The 22781-nt window shown below is 35.8% G+C and overlaps 1 pseudogene; it reads left to right on the top strand.

Moving 5' to 3' along the window:
- Positions 1-17456: 17456 nt before the first annotated feature.
- On the top strand, positions 17457-19712 carry LOC113358513 (annotated as a pseudogene).
- The last annotated feature ends 3069 nt before the right edge of the window (positions 19713-22781 follow it).

Genomic DNA, 22781 nt, shown 5'->3' with positions numbered 1-22781 from the left:
GGTCCTGAGCTACGATATACAAACCCTAATGATTATGCACACATGTATCACTCACCACCAGGGGATGTTGAACAATTTTGTACTCCTCTGAGCCCTTGTATGTAATCTGTGATGGAAAATATCAAACTCATTGAACAAAATAATGCTAGATTTGAATTGCAAGCATTGAATGATCATCCATATAGCAACACCTCTGAATTCCCCTTCTGTAGTGAACCTCATGCACAACCATGTACTGAATATCCACATGAAACGAGAATACCCACTAGTGAAGACTCTCCTTCCATTGAACAAATTAATATGATTCTTAAGATGAACCTGATTCATTTACAAAGTGAAATAAGGAAGAAATTTCATGATGAGATGTTTGTTATTCCTAATGAGGTAATTTTGAAAATAGTGTTTATGTTTCTACTCAAGAAACCAATATTGAATATGAACCTAATCTAGAGGTAAATGAGTGGACTAGGGACACCATGGATTTGAATAGTACATTACATCCTTGTTATGATGATGATGATGATGTGTTAGAAGAGCATGTTGCTGTGGAATATTCTGTTACTGTAACCTTAGACTCCGTTGCTGCGACTTTGAAAAATGATTTTTTTCTGATTTTCTTATCCGTAACTCTGAAGTTTTGGATGATGTTGATATTGATTTGAGGCTTGTACAATTTTTCTGTGAAAGTGAACGTGCTACACAACTTGTTTGTGACTTAGGGAATGCTGAATTTTCCGTCGACACTAATGATAATATCCATGAAAATAACTTTGATGCGTCTGATTCCTTGCCTAGGTTACAACATGATGTTTCTTCTGGTTTTCTTATGCATGAGACTAAAATTTAAATGATTATGAACTAGGGTTTGATGACTTGTTCTATGAATGTGAGCATGTTATACTTGTTTCTGACTTAGGGACAGTATGTGATGGTACAAATTTTCTTATACATGAAAACAACTTAGATGTGCCTGTTATCCCTCCTATGTCACAAACTGGTAATCTTGCACCCAACCTAGATTTGGTTTGTAACAAAATTATAAAACCAACTTTTCTAAGAATACCTAATCTAGGACTAGAACTATGTGCTTCTCAAGTTCTTTTGGACCATTTTCCATCTAAATATAACATCTTTAAGGAGCCACAGTTGGAATGTGTGTCACTGCCCATTCCTAACATAGTTCACTTTGAACTAGACCTTGTGCATGATGTACCCTTGCAGTTGCGAGATTTTGTGTCCAAAAGCATATATGTAGAAAATTTCTGGTTTGGGGGTAGCTTATATACATCCGTAGTCTTACTTACACTCCCATGTTATATATGTGTAAGACTGTTGATGTTTCTGCACATCATATTTTGGGTTGATCCTCAACTCTTTAGGTTGTATGTGTATGGTGAAGTTTTCTTGTATATAATCCAGTAGGTAATGTTTCAGTTGAGTCTTATGTTTCTTTTGTATATATTGTGCTAATCCAATGTGATCTCAGCTGGAAAATGTTGGATTCTAGCCACGAACAATGGAGTTCGGTTCTTTCTTTCATCAAATCTGGTAATCTCTTTCCTTTTTCTCAAACTCAGCATGTTTCTCCTGGTATGTTACAGTTATAATTCCGTTGATCATTAGAAACATTTAGGACAATGTTTAGTTTAGGTTTGGGGGTGAAAGGTAGATACCATATGACTAACGGCATGCTATAATTGAAAACAGAACTCTTTCTTTTTGTTAAAAAAAAATGAAAAATGGAGCTCATTTACCTTTATTTGTGATACCTGTGCATGTATGATATCTTAGGGTTCTTAGTCTAGATGATGAGGCACCCCTGATTCTAGCACAATTCACATGTGATATAGAAAATTTGCACATGCACGATCGACCAAGCGTGTATAGCGTCGGTGTTTCATAGGTTAAGTAGGCTGCCAATCATCTAGAATACTGAATGAGACTTGACTAGCTTGTTCTTTGGTTGGCTGGGAGAGAAGTTGGAGGATACGTTAAGAAAAGCAACCATTGAATTTGACCGGGTGCATCGAAAAGGGATGCCTATTGCTAAAAGTGTCATGTAATTTTTTTTCTTCTGTTTTTGTGTAAAGTTGTTGCATCATCTTGTGTTTGTATCTCTCGTTATTGCAAAGTCGTTTGAAAAAAAAAAAATAATAATAAAATCAGGAAAAGAAAGTACCCATTGTCTGTTATTATGTTCTATTTCAGTAAAAAGTTAATGTTTCTCTCTTGCCTCAAAACGAGAGAGTAGTCAATGTAAATATGCAGTCAATGTTCCTTTTTGTTATATGTTGTAATAAGCAAGGAGGGTGTAGCCATCGATGTACAACGCGGGTAAGCTGAAATATCACCAACTCCTCAGGTGAACATTCACAATTCTCGTAAAGCCGGACATCTAGCTTGGCTTTGAATTCAGTTCTTAGACTAAAAAACTATCTCTTAGTAATTGGCAGTCATGACTTCTTACAATAAACTATTATCTATGCATGTCTAAGGTGATACACTTTACACTCTTATCACATGTCTTTAGTTGTTTAAGTGCTAGAGTTGTGCCTTTGAAATCTAGATTGACATATCCAATTGATGTGAGCTAAAACTGAATGCAGGTTTCACTTTCATGGAATCTGAGATTATATTTTTTCCCAGAACTTTGTGGGTTTATTTTGACCAGCGACGGTGGTGTAGGTAGGACTTTTCTTTTAGTTTTTTTGTTTTCCTCGAGGACGAGCAAAAGGCAGGTTTGGGGGTATTTGATGGGAACCTAATATTGCATACATTCATATCATTTTGTAGGTGCTTACAGTATTTTGATGCACTAATTTTCAATATTTGTGCCAAATTATTTATTTTGTATCTCTTGCTCGTTGGGAGTAACTGTTTATGATTTTTGGTTGTGTAATGCTAGGGGAATGAAACAATGGAGTAAACATGTGCTATGGAGAGAGTGGAGCTACAATGCCTTGTCAAGCTAGATTCTAAGTCGGTGTTAAGCATACGCGCGTAGTGGAGAAGGCATCCAGGGTGCTGGAAAACTTGTGAAGCTAATGGATTTACTAGTGGATGAGAATCTCAAGAAGAAGAATTATCTAATCATGAAATGAAGTAATGGGCCGAAATCCAAGTGATACCCATGTTGGGAGTTAAAGAAAGGAAGCCAGGTCCAAGTTCACTCTCATATACCAAAACAGGGTCTTTGTGCTTAACACGATAATCTATTGCCTTTCCTAAATCTCTCGTCCCCATCTCTACCTGCATGTCATATCTCTCTCATATTTTCAATCCCATCCTTAATTTCCTTACAATTGTCGGAATCAGACTTGAACCCTATACCCAGTTTACCCTATTTTTCTCTTTCTAAACCCATTCCTCTATCCACTGTGAATCAGCACTTCACAATAACCTATCAAGTAGGTAGGGTGGCGTACTCAGAACATAAGAGAGAGGAAGATTATTCGATTCTCTCTATAACACCAACAACAACAGCAAGAATGACAATCAAATGGTCTGAATTTTATCTCTCTGCAACTCCAACAATGGCAGTAGGCGCGTCAAATTAGGTCTGAGCTGTTTTCCTTTCAAACTCCGACAACATCTGACTATTTGGATGGCAGTTCAGTGGTATGTTGTAAAGAAATCAAATCCCTGCATTTCTTCTGATGCATCTGCTTGTTTTAGGGATTTGGATTTTGGGGTAACTTGTATAAATTGGGGAGGAGTCTGTATTTTGAACTAATCCCGGACTAGCCGATGCAAGTTGTAGTTTTAGGTTTTAGTTTTTTAGTGATGTTTTAGTTTGTTAATTAGGGTTGAGATAAAGGGATTACCCTGATTAGATTACTTTAGCAAACTCTGTTGTTTTGTTTTAACATTATTGCATATGGAATGGTTTAATACTTGTTTACCAACATATATGCATAACTTTCACTTCAAATGTCTTGCATCTGTAGTTGTTAGGATATTTGTATGTTGTTGATCCAACTCATACTTCATTTGATATGGTTAATCTGTGATTATTTGTGCTATAAAAAGACATCTAATTCCGGGGATTAATCCTTTAGTTGACATTAGACCATCTACTTAAGAATCTTTAAATTATCGGAAAAACGGGAGACTTGTATCTCTACCACCGATTAAAGGGACAACACTGTTAGCTAAACTATGTAACCTAGGTGAAGTACTGGATTCAACTGCCCTAGTACTTTCCACTTGTGTGTTTAAAATCCTCTATTTCATTTACTTTATGCATTCTATTGGGTACTTCATACCAACTGTTTCGTCGTATCGACACCCAACAAAACAACCCTTGTGTTACTCTTTCTTTTGAATCAGTTTTAGTAAGACTTTGGAATCAACGTTACACCGACCTAGTCTCTGTGGGTTCGACCCGTATTTTCCCTGTTTACACTGTTGACACCGTGCACTTGTGGTTTATTATTATTGTAGGTTATCTTTCTTAGCCTACCAGTAGGCTAGTGCCCGTAGCGGCTTAATACAGTGTGGTGTTCAATCTGGACTAGGTCCCGGGGTTTTTCTGCATTTGCGGTTTCCTCGTTAACAAATTTTTTGGTGTCTGTGTTATTCTATTCCGCATTATATTTTGTTATGTAATTGAAATATCACAGGTTGTGCGTTAAGATCAATTAATTAGAATATCCAACCTTTGGTTGTTGATTTAAATTGATTGACACTTGGATATTGGTCTTTGGTACCATCCAAGTTTATCTCTCTAGTATTTGATAAAGACTCGCAGATTTTCATTTGCTTGAGTAAAGATCAAATCGAGAGATTGAGATATTAACTAATTGATATACTTTTATCTACATTGAGTCTGACTGTCTAGTTGATTCTCTAGAAAGTATATTGGAGTTAGTCCATACAAATTACTAATCGAAATATTGGGTGAGGTTGTTATATCCCCGCTTTTTCACTTTTTCTTCCTGGTTTATGATATTTGATAGCTCCAGGGCCGTCCTAGCTTGCCTAGGTTTAGCCTCGACCAATAGGGATCGAGATATTGTGCAGTCTCCATTTTGGGACAAAAAACCTAATTTTTGTAAATTGGAAAAATTATGTCAAAAATTGAATTTTGTTAATCGACATAAAATTAATCAATTTTTTGGCGAATTTTTCACGTTGACACGAATTCACTAATTTTTATCCTGGAGAGCAGCGCAGTTCGGCGCGCCTCCGGTGAGCATTAATTGTCATATCATGTCAATGTTAAGAATTCAGCCGGAGATATAGCATAGGATAAATACTCAGCGGGATCTTCATAAATGGATAATGCGACCAGGAGCTTAAAATAAAATTCATAGAATATTTGGGATTGTTGCAACATGCACCAATATTATTCTAATAAATTTCGTAAATACTGAATTACACAGTACATATGTAAGCAGAGAGGTATAAACGCTCATCAGCATCCTGGCAGTCCTACTTATTTGAAGAAAGCAGGCATACAAATACGGAGTTTTACAGTTTTATCCTTGAACTAAAAACCACCATCTATAATTATGCTATAAGATGAGTTTGCGTTAGTGATGATAATATCCAATCAGATTTTTATGGATCGAACATCGAGGAAGAATGATCAAGTTGGATGAATAATTTATTGTTAAAGGTGTAGAATTTTTCTTCCTCTTCATGTATCTTTTTCTGCAGGATATTCATTTACAGAATGTGCAGTGGAAGAGAAGGTCGGTAGAACTTCATGTCAATTAGGATCTGGCTTACTTTGTATTCTTTAATATCGAGCGTAATGAGTCGAAATGTGCTCCATATTTTTGAAATAATATCATGAAAAAGCGACATGGGGAGCCTTATTATTATTTGATTCTTTTTTCGTCTCATCAATCTTCCAAATTTGGGCTCTCGTACTCCGTATTTCTCGTAAGTTGTGGAGTAAACCCTATGTAGTATTCGGATGCTCATCTTCATTAAATATTGCTATAAAAATATTGTATGTGTATTAATCTGTCTTCTTGATGTATTGTTGAATCTCTATGTTTTATATCCATTCGATAACTAGGTCCCGCCAGTGAATACAATCTTTCATCTTATGGCATCCTCGGTATTGGTAAAAAACACAAAATGGGTCATCTAGAATCTGTGGGCCTCTAGGGATCCCTTTGTTTTGTTGAAATGAATGTAATGGTCGTTCAACTAAGTATACTTTGCTGGTGGTTGTTCTTCTTTTACTGCTATGCTGGTAATTTTTTTGTTGGTAGATCCTCAATGCTATATTTTTTCTCAAAAACGTACCGTTAGAGCACTGCTCGGCCGAACTCGCGATCATTGTTATCTCAAGTTTGTTTGTCAAGTTTAGTTACTAAAAGTATAAGTCTTGATTTCTAATCTACTTATATCTATGTCTCGGATTAAAATAGAATGTGTAGTTGAGCTTTAACCTTCATGGCGTTCATCGATTGAAGACGAAGAACTACTAAGGGGATCTGGTGAAACTTCATCAACAAAAAGTATGTGGAGCCTTGAACTCATCTATCACTCAGAAGTCTATATCAATTCTATCTCCTATTCAGACAAAAGTCTTATAATTATACAGACTTTATTTTATACACATTTGATATTTCGAGCTGAGTTTAACTCGCTGACATATTTATCGATATATGCGTTGGTAAGCATTCGCTTTAACCAAGTTCATCTTTATTCTTGATGAATGTCAAAATATGATCATATGAAAATCGCCTGGTAACGTCTTACATGACTTATGTGAGACGGTCATTTGATGTAGACTCAAAATGTTTCGTATTGATCTATTGATCACTTGAAAATTACTTTGAAGCTAATAGTTTGCGTGAGACATCTATTCCCGTCTTCCGAGAATGTTTCAATGACTAACGTGGAGTTTAGAACGATTAATCATTGATTGGATATAACACAGTATGCATAAGTTATTCCAAGTCCGGGAACCATATTATGCATACCCGTATCCGTACTGGTTTGGTAGTTGAAGTCCGGGAACTTAGTATGCATACCCATATGCGTACCGGCTTAAGTTCAAATCCGGGAAATTCAACTGAGTTTGGTCACGTACGACAGTAAGCGTACCCGTTTGCATACTGGCGAACCCATACCAAGTCCGGAACTCTAAGTATGCATACCCGTTTGCATACTTGAGTGGGTTAAGTTCTAAAACCGGTATGTTCATGAACAAATACATTTATATATTAAGAAATGCAATCTTTTGCAAACCGTGGCTATAATATTCATGAATTGATTCGAGTGAATCAAAAACAGTTTTGCTTCAATTGTGTCTTGTATACTTCTATGAGAATATAAACAATTGAACAACTCTACAACTAGTTTCATTTGAGTCATTTGAACTGGTTGTGATTAAGATGAACAATGTTGATATGAAAGTGTTCATATGGCTAACTTCGGTTAACTATTGTTGAGCCAACTTTGTGCACATGTTTGGGCACGGTTACTCAAACCTAAATGAAGTCACATTGTATTTGTGTATAACAAGCTAAGTTCGATCTAACGGTTGAAAGATATTAGCTTGACTCTAATCAGGTTTTCATCTAACGGTGAATATTGAATGCTTTGTTACCAAGGTAACATTGATTGCAAACCCTGGTTTGAAGACTACGTAAGGGAGAACTCTAGCAACTGGGAAACCTAATCCCCACACCTCTTGTGTGATACTAGTTGCGACTAGAGTCAATTCTTCTTTAACCTAGGTTTTTCCTAAAACCATTATAGGTTAACGACTTAAAGACTTCATTGGGATTCTGAAGCCAGATCCAACTATTTTCTCTGTAGTTACGTGTTCTGATCTTACTTTGTTCTATCGTATTTAGTACTATCTTCTCTAATATTTGCTCGAGATTTAATCTCCGATAGGTAGGATAAAAAGTATTCACAAACATTTTCATCTCATCGTTTATGATTCCACAATATCTTGTTTCGCTTCTAAACGATTAAGATTATTATGAGGTGATTGATATTACTAGGTTTTTCTTCGGGAATATAAGACAAGTGTATCAATTGGTTCTTGTTCACCTTGATTTATCAAAATACGGAACAAAAACTCGTAGGTATTTCAGTGGGAGACATATTTATCTATTTAATAGACTTCTCTGTGTGAGACAGATTTGTCTATCAAGTCTTCGAATTTGGGTCATAACAACTCTTAGTTGTGGGTGAGATCAGCTAAGTGAATCAAGTACGCAGAATCCCGTGTGGTTCAAGAGGCGTAAGGAACACGAATATACCTTAATCAGCGTGAGATTGGTTAGGCCTCAACTACATTCCAGTCCGAAGTTAACTTGCAGTAGGCTAGTGTCTGTAGCGGCTTAATACAGTGTGGTGTTCAAATTTGAACAAGGTCTCGGGGTTATCTGCATTTGCGATTTTCTCGTTAACAAAATTTCTGGTGTGTGTGTTATTTATTTTCCGCATTATATTTTTATATAATTGAAATATCACAGTTCGTGCGTAGTTCAATCAATTAGATAATCCAACCTTTGGTTGTTGATATAAATTGATTGGCACTTGGATATTTGTCTTTGGTACCATCCAAGTTATTTCTCATATTAATTCAGCTCACAGATTTCTATATATTCGATTGCAGATTGATTTGAGAAATTGAGATATAACTCTTGGATGTATTTTCCTTGATTGAGTCTGACTTCCTAGTTGATTCTCTTTGAAAATATATTGGAGTTAGTCCATACAGATTGCCTAAATGAAATATTGGGTGTGGTTGTTAGACCCCCGGTTTTTCAATTGGTATCAGAGCAGGCAAACACGTTTAAGACCTCGTAAGTCTGTGTTTGTAGCAGTCTGGTTTCTGTGGATAGATTGTCTCAGTCTCACGCACATAAAAATATCTTCCAAAGTTTTTGATTATGCCAAATGTCTTGGGCTTAACTCAAAGGATAACTCCTTATATGATTCTTCCGAATACCGAGGTAGAAAGTTTTTGCTATCATATTATGGTAACATTCGTCCTGGTGAGACAATTGACACTATATCAAAAGCTGAAATGGAACTCACCATAACTTTAAAAAATCTGCTGAGATTATTGATTTCCAAGATTCTAAAATAAAGTCTCTTGAAAAAAAACATGTTCAGTTCATTGATGAACTCGAGAAGTCTCTTGGTGGAGAACGGGAACTCTACAGTATTGTTGAGTCTTTCTCTAACAATATCGAAAACCTTGTTCAAGAAACTACCCTACAACGTTAAAAAATTAATGTCCTTGAAGATATTGTTAAAGAAGATTCGATTAGTGAAAAACGTTTGATCGAGACTCATTCATCAGATCTGAACAACATTCGTGCTGAAAAAGAGAAACTGGTCACATCTCTTCTCCTAGCCCAGGAATAGTGCAATTCCTTGAAAACGGAAAACTCTGTCTTAATGAACAAATCTTCTTCTATGTCCTTCTCTACTTCTGACAAGGGATTATAGTACAATATGAAAATTACTCCAAGGGAAGCATCTTCTAAGAAATGTATACATAATTTGCAATTTTCCTATAGGGCCATGAGTTTGGAACAACTTCCTTCCGATGTCCCTCATCCACGATCATGTTATTTCAGCGGGAAAAGAAATCATTATGATTCACATTGTTTTGCTAGAAAGATACAAATTTCTAATCTTCAAAATATATTTCTTTTTGTTGTTGACAGGGTGAATTTCCTGACAAAATCCACAATGGATTTCATTCCTGTAGAAAACCAGAACTCTCATGCACAACGTTTCCAAAGTCACTTTTAGAGATATCCTTACAGGAATCGTGTCCCTCTTAATGGTGCTAGTAATTACACTACTAATTTACACATTCCAAGTGAAATTGAGAAGAAGTCCGGTGAACCTAAGTCTAGAAGATGGAATTTTCTCAATTCTGATCCTCTGGAACCAATCTCTAGAGGTCCTAGATTTAATCCTCAGAAAAATCCATCATATGGATACTCAAAGAGGTTTATGTCTTATTTCTCTGGAATAAGAAATAACCAAGAAAAATAAGAAATACAAGGATCAAATATTTAGATGGTATTTACAATTCATCTCTCAATGGTCATGGTGGCATTACTTCTCACTTTGCTACCTAGCTCTAGGTAATTTCATCCTTATATCTAACTTGAGAGTTGCAAGGATGACGTTTGCGAGATGCTCAAGTTTGTTGTAGATTACCATTTGTCTTGTGTTTGATTTAGAAGTTTTCTGCTTTTGTGAAGGTTGAGTCATTTCTTGACTCCTTGTAACTATTGTATCTTCTCCTTATTCTCTGATTAAATTTTTTAATTATTGAGCTATGAAGGTAAGAGATATCTGAAACCAAAGAGTATTTCCTTATTTTTGGATCTTTTCTGATCCATTAACCTTTCATAACACGTCCACCAACATCCATGTCTTTCTCGGGTGTTTTAGGGTTTCCTTAACAAGGGCGTCCTTCTCATGTTCATAAACATATATATATATATATATATATATATATATATATATATATATATATATATATATATTTTAAATTGTTTTTCCTTCCCTAATAAAAAAAATGGAGAGCTCCTCAAGAACTCAAGAAGTGGTGAATCTTGAGATGGAAGAAGACATTAAAGGATGCGATTCAGTTCAAGATCTTGTCGTGAAAAAGATGATTGAAAGAAAAGAGTACAACTCCTGGATTGGATAATCTGTTAAGGGTTTAATCATATTTCAGAATGACTCTAGGGTCGAATTTGAAAATCTTCAACCGCAAATGAATCAGCTCATTGATGGTTAGACCAAAATCCTTGAAAATCAAAAGATCCTGATCAGGAATCAGAAGAAACTCATCGTGGATTGTGTCAAAGCTAGGCAGCTTGCCCGCATTGTTGATCGAAAAGTTAATGTTCTCACCCATGAACATAGAGTTTCAACGGCCAAAAGAATTAAGGATATCAGTGATACCTTTTATGATTGAGCTTTTCAAAGGTATGAAGTTATTAAAGAAACTTGATTTTGTTTAGGAAACTTCTTATGAGAATTTATTCTTGTGTTTTAAGAAGGATAACTGGGGTTTGGAATAACTTATTTTGTGATTACACATTGCTATTGCCAACGATTTTCATCTTACAATTTTTTTAGACTTGTTTATTAAAATTTTAATGTTTATTTGGAAGACGATTTTGCAGTATTAATCTTTATTGGTCTTATACATTGCAAAAATTATTTTGGGATATGTGTGTTTGCGTCCATGAACTATGGTTGTCCCATATATGTCAAAAGTTAAGCCTATTTTGTCATTATGCAAATATTGATGGAAGATATAATGAACTTTTGATTATAAAGATTAAGTCTATGATGTCGTTATGCAAATATTGATGAAAAATAGTATGAATCTTTGAATATTCTGCAGTACTGATCTTTCCCTGATCCACTTCTATGTGAAAGTACTGTATGGCTCCGTAAGTTCTCTTATGTTGAGCATTTCCGATTATATTAATCATAGGTTCTCTTGTAGTTAATTTAATTGAGTTTTCTGGATACAAATTCGTGTTTCATGTAATTTGTTAATGTCCAAAGAAATCATTTTTTTCTTGTAAAAGTAAGGTCGCTCTTGTTATTCTTTCGGGAATGACATTTTATGGGAGAGAGTTCTTAATTGAACTTATGCTTAATTGCCAAATCTTTGTGGGGAGTGCGGTTGTGGAATATTATAGGAGTTTTCTTGTATCTTTATAAACTTCTTGATGAATACACTAAGTTTCGACTATGTGAAATCATCGAAACAAAGTTGATATGTTCTCTTTTAGTCATGAAGTATCTATATGAGAATTTTATTATGATCCCACTAGTTTTCGTACCTTTGCCAATTCATATTGACAAAAAGGGGGAGAATTAATGTGTAGTTCATACTACAAATACATATGGTTTACGGATCATTATGTAAGGGAGGCGGTTTTCATTGAGAGATGAAGTATTGACTAAGGGGGAGTGATACATATCACCGTAGTATTATTGTCAAAGTTGTGATACAATTGGACTTTGATGCTGTGTAATAATACTATGACAGTATATAACAATAACTGAGAATGGTTTTCTTATTTTTATGGCTACGGATATTCAACAACTATGATGCTGAGTTGAACACGTTCATAGTCACTGGAGTACTTGGAAGTGACGAAGATTTCGAGTAATGTTGAAGAACCAAGGAAATCAAGCATTTGAATGAGAAGCTACAAAGTTTATTTATTTTTTAATCCATATGTATTGATAGTTTTGTCACTAAAATTGACAAAGTGGGAGATTGTTAGAGCATTTCTCGGTCGAACTCGCAAGCGTTGCTATCTCAAGCTTGTTTGTCAAGTTTAGTTGCCAAAACTATAAGTCTTGATTTCTAGTCTACTTATAGCTATGTCTCTAATTAGGATAGAATGTGTAGTTGAGCTTTAGACTTCACGGAGTTCATCGATTGAAGACGAAGAACTACTAAGGGGATCTTGTGGAACTTCATCAACAAAAGGTATGTGGAGACTTGAACTCATCTATCACTCAAAAGTTTATTTCTATTCTATCTCCTATTGAGACAAAAGTCGTATAGATATATAACTTTATATTATACACATTTGATATTTCGAGCTGAGTTTAACTCGCTTACATATTTCTCGAAATATATGTTGGTAAGCTTTCGCTTTAACCAAGTTCATCTTTATTCTTGACGAATGTCAAAAGATGATCATGTGAAAATCGCCTGGTAACATCTTACATGATTTGTGTGAGACAATCATTTGATGTAGACTCGAAATGTTTCGTATTTCTTGCGGTTAATGTAACGACTTCTGGAATGGCCAACTCCCATAGTGTGACGGGCGGTGTGTACAAGGCTCGGGAACGAATTCACCGTCGTATGGCTGACCGACGATTACTAGCGATTCCGGCTTCATGCAAGCAGAAAATTCTGATCGGGATAGTGGACCCAAAGATATGTAACTTGGGTGTGAGTCTTTTGTCGAAACGGAATGGTCTTACTTTTATTTTTCGTAATCTATTGATCAATTGAAATTTTCTTTGAAGCTAATAGTTTGTGTGAGACAGCTATTCCCGTCTTCCAAAAATGTTTCAATGATTAACATGGAGTTTAGAACGACTAACCATTAATTGGATATAACATAGTATGCGTACTTGTATGCTAACTGTTGGAAGTTATTCCAAGTCCGAGAACCATAATATGCATACCTGCATGCGTACTGGTTAGGTAGTTGAAGTCAGGCAACGTAGTATACATACATGTTTGTGTACCGGCTTAATTTCAAGTCCCGGAATTCAACTGAGTTTGGTCACGTACGATAGTATGCGTACCCGTTCGCATACTGGCGAACCCATACCAAGTCCGGAACTCTAAGTATGTGTACCTGTTCGCATACTTGAGTGGGTTAAGTTCTAAAATCGGTTTGTTCATGAACAAATACAATTATATATTAAGGAATGCAATCTTTTGCAAACTGTGGCTATAATGCTCATGAATTGGTTCGAGTGAACCAAAATCGATTTTGCTTCAATTGTGTCTTGTATACTTCTATGATAATATAAACAATTGAACAACTCTAGAACTAGTTTCATTTGAGTCATTTGAACTAGTTGTGATTAAGATGAACAAGGTTGATATGAAAATGTTCATATGGATAACTTCGGTTAACTATTGTTGAGCCAACTATGTGCACACGTATCGATCTAACGGTTGAAAGATATTAGCTTGACTCTAATTAGGTTTTCATCTAACGGTGAATATTGAATGTTTTGTTACCAAGGTTGCATTGATTGCAAACCCTGATTTAAAGACTATATAAGGGAGAATTCTAACAACTGGGAAACCTATTCACCACACCTCCTGTGTGATACTAGTTGCGACTAGAGTCGATTCTCCTTTAACCTAGGTTTTTCCTAAAATCATTATAGGTTAATGACTTAAAGACTTCATTGGGATTCTGAAGACAGACCCAACTATTTTCTCTGTAGTTGTGTGTTCTGATCTTACTTTGTTCCATCGTATTGAGTACTATCTTCTCTAAGATTTGATCGAGATTTAATCTCCGGTATGTAAGATAAAAAGTAGTCACAAACATCTTCGTCTCATCGTTTGTGATTCCATAATATCTTGTTTTGGTTCCATAAGATTAAGGTTATTGTGAGGTGATTGATATTACTAGGCTGTTTTTCGGGATTATAAGACCGGTGTATCAATTGGTTCATATTCACCTTGATTTATCAAAAGACAGAACAAAAACTCGTAGGTTTTTCTATGGTAGACAGATTTATCTATTCAATAGACTTTTCTGTGTGAGATAGATTTGTTTATCAAGTATTCGACTTTGGTTCGTAGCAACTCTTAGTTGCGGATGAGATCAGCTAAGGGAATCAAGTGCTCAGAATCTGGCGTGGTTCAAGAGGCGTAAGAAACACGACTGTACCTTAATCAGTGTGAGATTGGTTAGGGCTCAACTACATTCCACTATGAAGTTAACTTGTAGTAGGTTAGTGTCTGTAGCGGCTTAATACAGTGTGGTGTTCAAATCTGGACTAGGTCCTAGGATTTTTCTGCATTTGCGGTTTCCTCGTTAACAAAATTTCTGGTGTTTGTGTTATTTCTTTTTCGCATTATATTTTTATATAATTGAAATATCACGGGTTGTGCGTAGTTCAATCAACTAGATAATCCAACCTTTGGTTATTGATATAAACTGATTGACAATTGGATAATTATCTTTGGTACCATCCAAGTTATTTCTCATATTAATTCGGCTCACAGATTTCTATCTGTTCGATTGCAGATTTTTGAGAAATTGAGATATAACTCTTGGATGTGTTTTCCTTAATTGTGTTTGAGTATATAGTTGATTCTCTTGGAAAATATATTGGAGTTAGTCCATACATATTTCCTAAACGAAATATTGGGTGTGGTTGTTAGACCCCCGGTTTTCACATACTCTCTAACGGTTATCGTGTTTCCTGGTTGTTTGTCTCTTGATAAAGGTATGTCCTCACGAAGAAGTGCACATATTTCTTCATGTTGATAGGTGAAATCATTCTTCTTCCTCATCAAACAGATTGTATGATTTGTGGATATTTCCTTATAATTTCTGTTTTAACTTGCAGATCCACAAGTTTTTGGTGTTCTGAAAATGTTACTTCTCTTGGGTGGGGTTTGGGTAATTGGATGTGGATGTTGCTGCAACTTCAGGACTTCGCTTGGGTAGGGTTTGGGTAATCAGTTGTGTCTGTATCCTAGTGATGTGCATTCCATATGCTTGATTCCGACATTGTGCTTGTGGTAAAAGGTTATATCCGGGTAGTATTAGTTTTCACGGAAGATAAAAATTGTTGAGTTATGACGATTATTATAAATATATCTAAATGAGCTGGGATAAAATTAATTTTGATTCTGTCTAGTCGCTCAATCGTGGACTATTATTAGGGATGGATTTTGTATATTTATCGGGATCCATTCTTTTCGTGTTGTGCCTCTCATTTCTATTCGATTGGATTTCTCCATTTCTTCATAGGTATTTAGTGATATATTTGTATTAGATAATACAAATGACTGTGGGTTTTAGGGGAAAGGTTGGTTTTTCTGATTAATTTCGAAAAAGAATTACGAGCTTTGCTGCGAGCTACTGGATTTTCACAAGGACGTTGTAAACCGAAGTTTACGTTTCATGGAACAGATCTCACCTAATGGCCTTGAAGAGGTCTGCGTGAGTTTTGGGTTAGTAGAATTCGTCGTACCTTTGTGTCGGCACCAAAATGTAGTTGCTAGAAATACTACACAACACACTCAAGTATAAATACTCGATCTAAATAAGCTAAACACAAAGGAAGCATAGAAAAATATACATTCTTATTAAGATAATCCAAAATCCTTCCCAATGACCTATATTTGTAGGGATCATCGATGAAAGACGCCTCAATGCTCGGGTGCTACAAGGACGGACCAGTAGGTGAGTTACACATGATACTGGTTGTGGAGATAAGGTTCTAAGTGTATGCACGAAGCCAGAAAATTCGTGCAGAGCCGGATAACTAAATGCCTAGACTAGGTATTTGGTATCCATAATTTCATTAAATCGGTATGCACTTCTTGGTGCTCGTCATACAATATCATGCATCAGTAGTTTTTGCCTTGGGTTAATAACCCTTGCAGTATATTTACTACCTTAACCAATTAGTTGGAACTTGAAAAGAGAGAAAGAAGGATTTTGGTAGTAAACATATGAAAACAAGTGAAGTGTTAGTTTCGAATAAAACAACTGTAATTTGGGGTTGGAAATAATATACGTACTGATTTTTTTGTAACAATCAAAATTTGTTAATAATTATATTTCTTGATACAGTATTAGGTTTCATTATGGATTATAAGTTTAACTTTTATCACTTCATTTTTACCCTTTTTATTTGTAACACTTTTCTCGTCAAATAAAACAAACATAAATTTTAGTGACGCCCGGTATAAGCTATGAATCATCATGCTCTAAAAAAAAACTTTCATTTGGATGCTGAATTCATTTAACTTGGTGAGTTCAAGGTTGATAGGTGATAAGGAAGAATGACTAAATTACCTTTTAGATGCAAAATTCCAAATTACTTTTCTAGGCTAAAACAAAAAATACCTAGCCAAATATCAGGTTTGGCCAGGTGAAAAGAAAAAGAAAATGGGTCGAATTTCAAGCTCATAAGTCATGTTTTTAGGTCGTTTTTCCTGTTTTTTTGAGAATACAAAAAAAAAACTTTGATCCCAATTATTCACCACTCAAATAATAAAATGTTCGTGAAAAAATCTTAACCAAAATTGTCAAAGTAATCCAAAATCAGTGAGAGTTTGTAGTTTGGACATTTACGAAGATAGATGATTGGGGTAACCTTTTTTTACTTTCCATGGATACTAATAAGGAGTACCAATCTGCTTGACAGCCTACCAAAAAAAGAAGAAACCGGGCTTCACATTTTTCATGAGGACTCCATTAGGATTTAAATAGCCAAAATATGAATAAGACGAGACCAGATATATAACAAATATCCAGATTGCTCTTTGATTAACTAAACCTAAATTTATAACTATACTCAAAAACAAAAAGATCAAAAATCCATCCTTCTCATTTTCTTCTTCATCCGTTTCTACTTTTTCCACTGTACCAATTTTTTTACTACTCAATGACCCTATTTTGTCTTTTTGCCAGCTCCCAACCCTAAAATGCGCCCCAAAAAACATCTTTTATGAGAGATTTTTATGTCAAGGCCTCATTCTTTAAGCTCTTATGAGCGGCCCAGTTTGGTGATTGGAGAGCCGGCGGCCCGCGCCCAACAGAGTAAAGATGGAAAGCTGCAAATGACTGGTCCGTAACAAGACACATCATTTTTTATTCCAAGAGTAACTTTTTTTGCATAAAAATTGCGTTGTCAGTTGATCCTCACACTCACATCGGCGAAACTAAACATGAGACTATGAGAGTTTGGTTTTCTGGCTCTCTGATATTCGTTCACTCTTCATGTACAAAAGCCTTGTTATGTCACTGCCCCACTATTTCGCAACTACAATATACTGTATATTACAATTTCCACCAATATTCAAAGTAATTTCTACAAAAAGAGAAAAACAATGGTATTCACATCACTTATCCTCTCCCCAGCTTCGACGTCCTCTCTTTTTTTTTCCTGTTTCTCACTCAAGATTAGTTGGTTTCCGAGTAGAGTGCTGCGAGGATAGTCTTGGACGAGTGAAGGAATGGGAATGGGCTTGCAAAGGATTTTCTGGTGACACCACCACCTACTGCCGCCATTATTCCTAGGCCTCGACGTATAATTCTGATTCGACATGGGCAGAGTGAAGGAAACGTTGATGAGAGTGTTTATACTCAGGTACCTGACCCAAAAATTGGACTCACCAAGAAGGGAGTAGTTGAAGCTGAAGAGTGTGGGAAGAGGATTAGAAAATTGATAGAAAGTGATGAAGCTGATGATTGGCAAGTTTACTTTTATGTATCGCCTTATAAAAGAACTCTTGAAACATTAAGAGGTGTAGGAAAAGCATTCGAGTCTTCAAGGATTGCTGGAGTCAGAGAGGAACCTCGTTTGCGTGAACAAGATTTTGGTACCACCACTTGACTTATATATATATATATTTCCTTGAATCATGATGTCACTGTAAGTCTATGTCGATAAATCGTTTAATTGGTTTAGAGGGGCTTGAACCAGCTATCATCTAACCATATTCTTTGTTAAGTATTGGAATACCAGCTATTTTCCTTCTTCATTACCTGCATCAAGTTTCTCTTTCAGTTCATTATTCTCTTCGTCTCATATTTTGTTCTCTGGGTATTCTAAGGCAATTTTCAGGATAGAGAGCAAATGCGTGTTGAGAAAGCTGAGCGTATTCTCTATGGTCGTTTCTTTTATCGCTTTCCTAACGGGGAGTCTGCTGCAGACGTTTATGACAGAATAACAGGTATTCATAGTCTTCACACTTTTTGGTAGCAACTGAGTAAACTTGGTATCCTGAGTTTAATTTTCCTTTCACGATACAGGATTCAGAGAAACCTTAAGGGAATTCAAACATGAACTTGGTCATAGTTTCACATGGCCTAACCTTGAGAGTATTTCTAATGAGGTGGTACAAATGGACAGTTGAGCAGTTTGAGAGACTTGTTATGCAAACAGGACTCGGCGGAAGGTGATTGTTTCTTTGGTATTTTCCTAGCTCAAACTTCACTTTCGTACCTACTGTGGATACGCCATATAATAGGTTAGTGGACAATCCTATTATGGTTTAGTGGCCTTGACAGTGCATATTGGTTATAGCATCGCTTGATACTTCATTTGTAGCGAAATGCCAAGTTGACAGGCCCCAAGCTCGTTTCATCACAAAAAATATTTTTTAGACTGTCAAATTTGATATGAGGTAATGAAAACTAGCCCTGTTCATCAGCGACTAGTTGGTTCCATTGCCGAGCAAACTATGTTTTTACGCGAGTTATAGCATCCTGCAAAGATTAGACTGGCACTTAAATGCTTCCAGGAAATCAATGTCTTTCGCGATTTTTTCAGATTATTGTTTTACAAAAATAAATAAATTGAAGTATATGCTGAAAGTCATTCTCTATTACTGCAGGTATAGTTTGCTGGTTCATCACAACCATGAAGAGCTACGGGATTTTGGGCTCACGGAAGAAATGCTTATTGACCATGAGTGGTAAAACACCGCGACTTCCTCATCCTATAAGCTTTAAAATCATCATCTCTAACTAACACTTCTTGTTCTTGGATCAGGCAAAAAATAGCAAGACCAGGTGAACTAAATTACGATTGTCTGACAACTGGACCTTCATTCTTTAAGCACTTCGATGATACATGGAAACAGCAATAGCTAAAAGCTAAATCATGCTACCCCGCCACACAGGGTAACATTCTTGGGTGAAGGATCTTGGATTTATGTGGAGTGTAAGTGAAACTGCTGGCCAACAAAAGGCAGACAGGATTCAATAAACATGCTGGCTTTTATGGACGAAAATTAGAATCCTCTTGACCCTACAGAAAATTGTAAAAATGGATTTCTGGTTATCATCCCAGTAAGATGCTCAACACTTGCACATAAGAGAAGAGAATGTACTGCATAACAAAATGTTTTTTTATCTTGTCATGAGAACTCGGAATAAATTGTAGAACTCGAAGAATATATATATCATACTAGGTATCACCGGACCATTTGGAAATGGCTCAACATTTCTATATTTTAAATTAGTCCAACCGAACATTTCATGTATTTCGTAGATACATGTATTTCATGATAAGGGAGGGGCCTCTACTGCTAACAATCGTGAGCTAGGGAGTAGTAAGAAAATGAAATTATAATTGAAAATTAATGTCATTTGGCTAAACATATTAAGCTCTAAAAAAACCAGGATGATACTCTTAGAGTTACTAAAACACCGTCCATATTATTTGTGCCAAATCAAAACCGTATCCAATAAAAATGAAACAAAAACTCCATTTGAATTCAAATTAGTTAAATTTAGTTTTTAACCGTATCTAATAATTCCAATCGTACCCTTAACCATATGTACAGTTTCTTCAAAATAGAAAATTTTGGCGGAAATACAATTTCAGCAGATCGGAGAAGAGGATTGAAGATCTTCTCTACCAGAATCTTCCTCTATTTAGATTTTAGGGTTTGATTTCGTATATTCTCTACCAAAATCTTTATAGAGATATCTAGAAAAATAAAAACCAGATCTATATTCTTATCTCTTTCTCCGGTTCGATTCTGATGATTTCAGAAACTAATTTTCCGATCTCGATTTTGTTTCAATTTAGTTGAATAACAGAAGAGATCGTAGATTTCAATCCTTCGAATCTGAAGATTTATGTGTATTGTTGAAGAAATTCAATATATTTTGGTTTTCGGTTCTCATCTTCTTCGAAGAAAAGAAGAGAAGTAACAATTTAATCCTTCGAATTGTCATCTTGAGTCTGTAATCATACGTTGGAGTAGTCGGATCATATTCATCCGGAACGCGATTTCAATTCCCAGGTATTTTTATTTATTTGATTTGTTTTGAATTTTCTAGTTGATTTCATAATAGAAGTTACAATAATGTTACAATTTTGGATCGTTGTTCGTACTGAAATAGATTTGCTTCTGTTGATTATGTTTGTTTCTTGTTGTTCATGGTGAAATCTGTATGAATGGAAATTTTTTGTTGTTAAGCTGTCATATAGTTTTCAGTTTAAATTGAGTGAAACCTTTTTTGATTCCATACTTTTGTTTGTAGATATGGACTCTGTCATTGCAGCTGTATGTTACAATGAAGCTTCATTGTTGTTTCGTATTGGTTTAAAATAAGGATTTGAAGGGTAATATTTGTTTAAATTGGGTTCAACTATCTCCATTCACTATTGAAATCATTCACAAATTTGGTGAGGAGCAAAAGGTACTTCAGTCTGATTATGATCTCCAATCAGCTGCTGTGTTTTCTCTGTTTAACAAGTTGCCAACACTAGACTTATATGTATATCATAGAGGTGCAAGTTCAAGTTCAGTATGCCACATAGGTTCTAGTTCAAGTTCATCATCCCATGGGTCAGAAGTTGTACCTGTTAATCAGCCACTAGTTACCACTGTCACTGATTATGATGACCCTAAAGTAGTCAAAGAACCGTTGAAATCCGCTCGTTGGCTAGGATTTTTTCACAGTGTTGAACAAGTGTTTCCAGGAGGTGTGGACCAAGTGCGTCACGATTTGATGAAGTATCATGCTGCAAATGGTTATGCATATAAGGTAACAAGAAACGAGAAGTTGCGGATTGCTGCTTGTTGTGCTAACAAGAAGAAGGACAAGTGTAATTGGCACATGTATGTTGTTTCTTGTGACGATGTCGAAGGAATTCCCTTTATTATCAAGGAGTTAAATAATCATCATACTTGTGACGGTGGATTTATTAACGTTCCAAATGTATCGAAGAAGCTAATAAGTTCCTTGATCAAGGATGAGATTAAACAGATCCCAAAGAAGAAGACAAAGGATATTATGGAACAAATTAGAAGAGAATATGGCTTTGACATAAGTCGTTATTATGCATATGCAGGTAAGAGACATGCACTGAAATATGGTATGGGGAGAGGATGAGAAGTCATTCGCTTACTTGCATTGGTATACAAAGCAATTGTCTGAAACCAATCCTGGATCCCGTGTTGTTTTGGAAACTGACGCGAGTCAAAAGTTTGTGAGATTTTTCATTGCCTTCGGAGCATGTATCCGTGGATTTAATTATTGTCGTCCCTTGATATTCATGGATGCAGCACATTTGAAGAGTAAATATCTCGGTCACATGCTGGAAGCAACAAGACTAAACGGGGATAATGGTACTGTTTCTTAAACTTTTTTCTGTTGGTTTCTTTTATCATTTTTTTTGATGAAACCTTTTTCTGTCTTGTTGGTTTCATCATTTTTTTTGCTGTGTTGTTTTGTCATTTTTTTCTGTTTTGTTTGATTTTGCAGGAATTTACCCTTTAGCTTATGGTGTGGTTTCATCTGAGACTGATGCGAACTGGAAATGGTTTATGGAGCAACTCAGGGATGTAGTTTCTCCTCAAAGATAACTTACATTTGTGAGTGATCGAGGTAGTGGTTTAGTCAACCAAATCCCCATCGTTTTTCCAGGTGCGTATCATGGGTGGTGTTACTGGCACATGTCAAACAAAGTTAATGCATGCTTGCCTAAGTCAGCCAAGACATATAACAATTATGTGTTGAAGTTGTTTGAAAAATGTGCATATGCGAATACACATGTAGAGTTTAAGGAGAGTTGGGATGACTTGATGCTGGTTAAAAATCAGAAGCTACAAGAATATCTTAGTAGGGCTCCACTTGATAAATGGTTTAGTTTTTTTTTCCCCGGGCTGTCGATATGGGGAGTTGTGCTCAAATGTTGTTGAATGTTTGAATGGTTGGGTTAAGGAAGAGAGGGAGATGCCTATTGCTGTCATGGTTGATAAAATACGGCTGAAGCTTATGGAAATGATGTGCATTCGTCGTGAAGAATGTGTGACATCGTTCGATTGGCGAGGAGTTTTGTGTCCAAAAATGGAAACTGAACTCTATAACAATAAGATGCATTGTCGTGATTACAGTGTTACCAAGTCGTCTGAATTTGTGTATGAAGTTCATGCCTCATTAATACAAAGGGTTGATTTAAAAGAAAAGACATGCTCTTGCAACCGTTGGAAAATCAATGGCTTCCCTTTCGCCCATGTTGTTAGGTGTATCATGGGGAATGGTGAA

The sequence above is a fragment of the Papaver somniferum genome, chromosome 3, assembly GCF_003573695.1.
Source record: "Papaver somniferum cultivar HN1 chromosome 3, ASM357369v1, whole genome shotgun sequence".
Lineage (NCBI taxonomy): Eukaryota > Viridiplantae > Streptophyta > Magnoliopsida > Ranunculales > Papaveraceae > Papaver > Papaver somniferum.
Note: the sequence above shows the minus strand (reverse complement) of the source record. Positions and strands in the feature narration are given on the sequence as shown.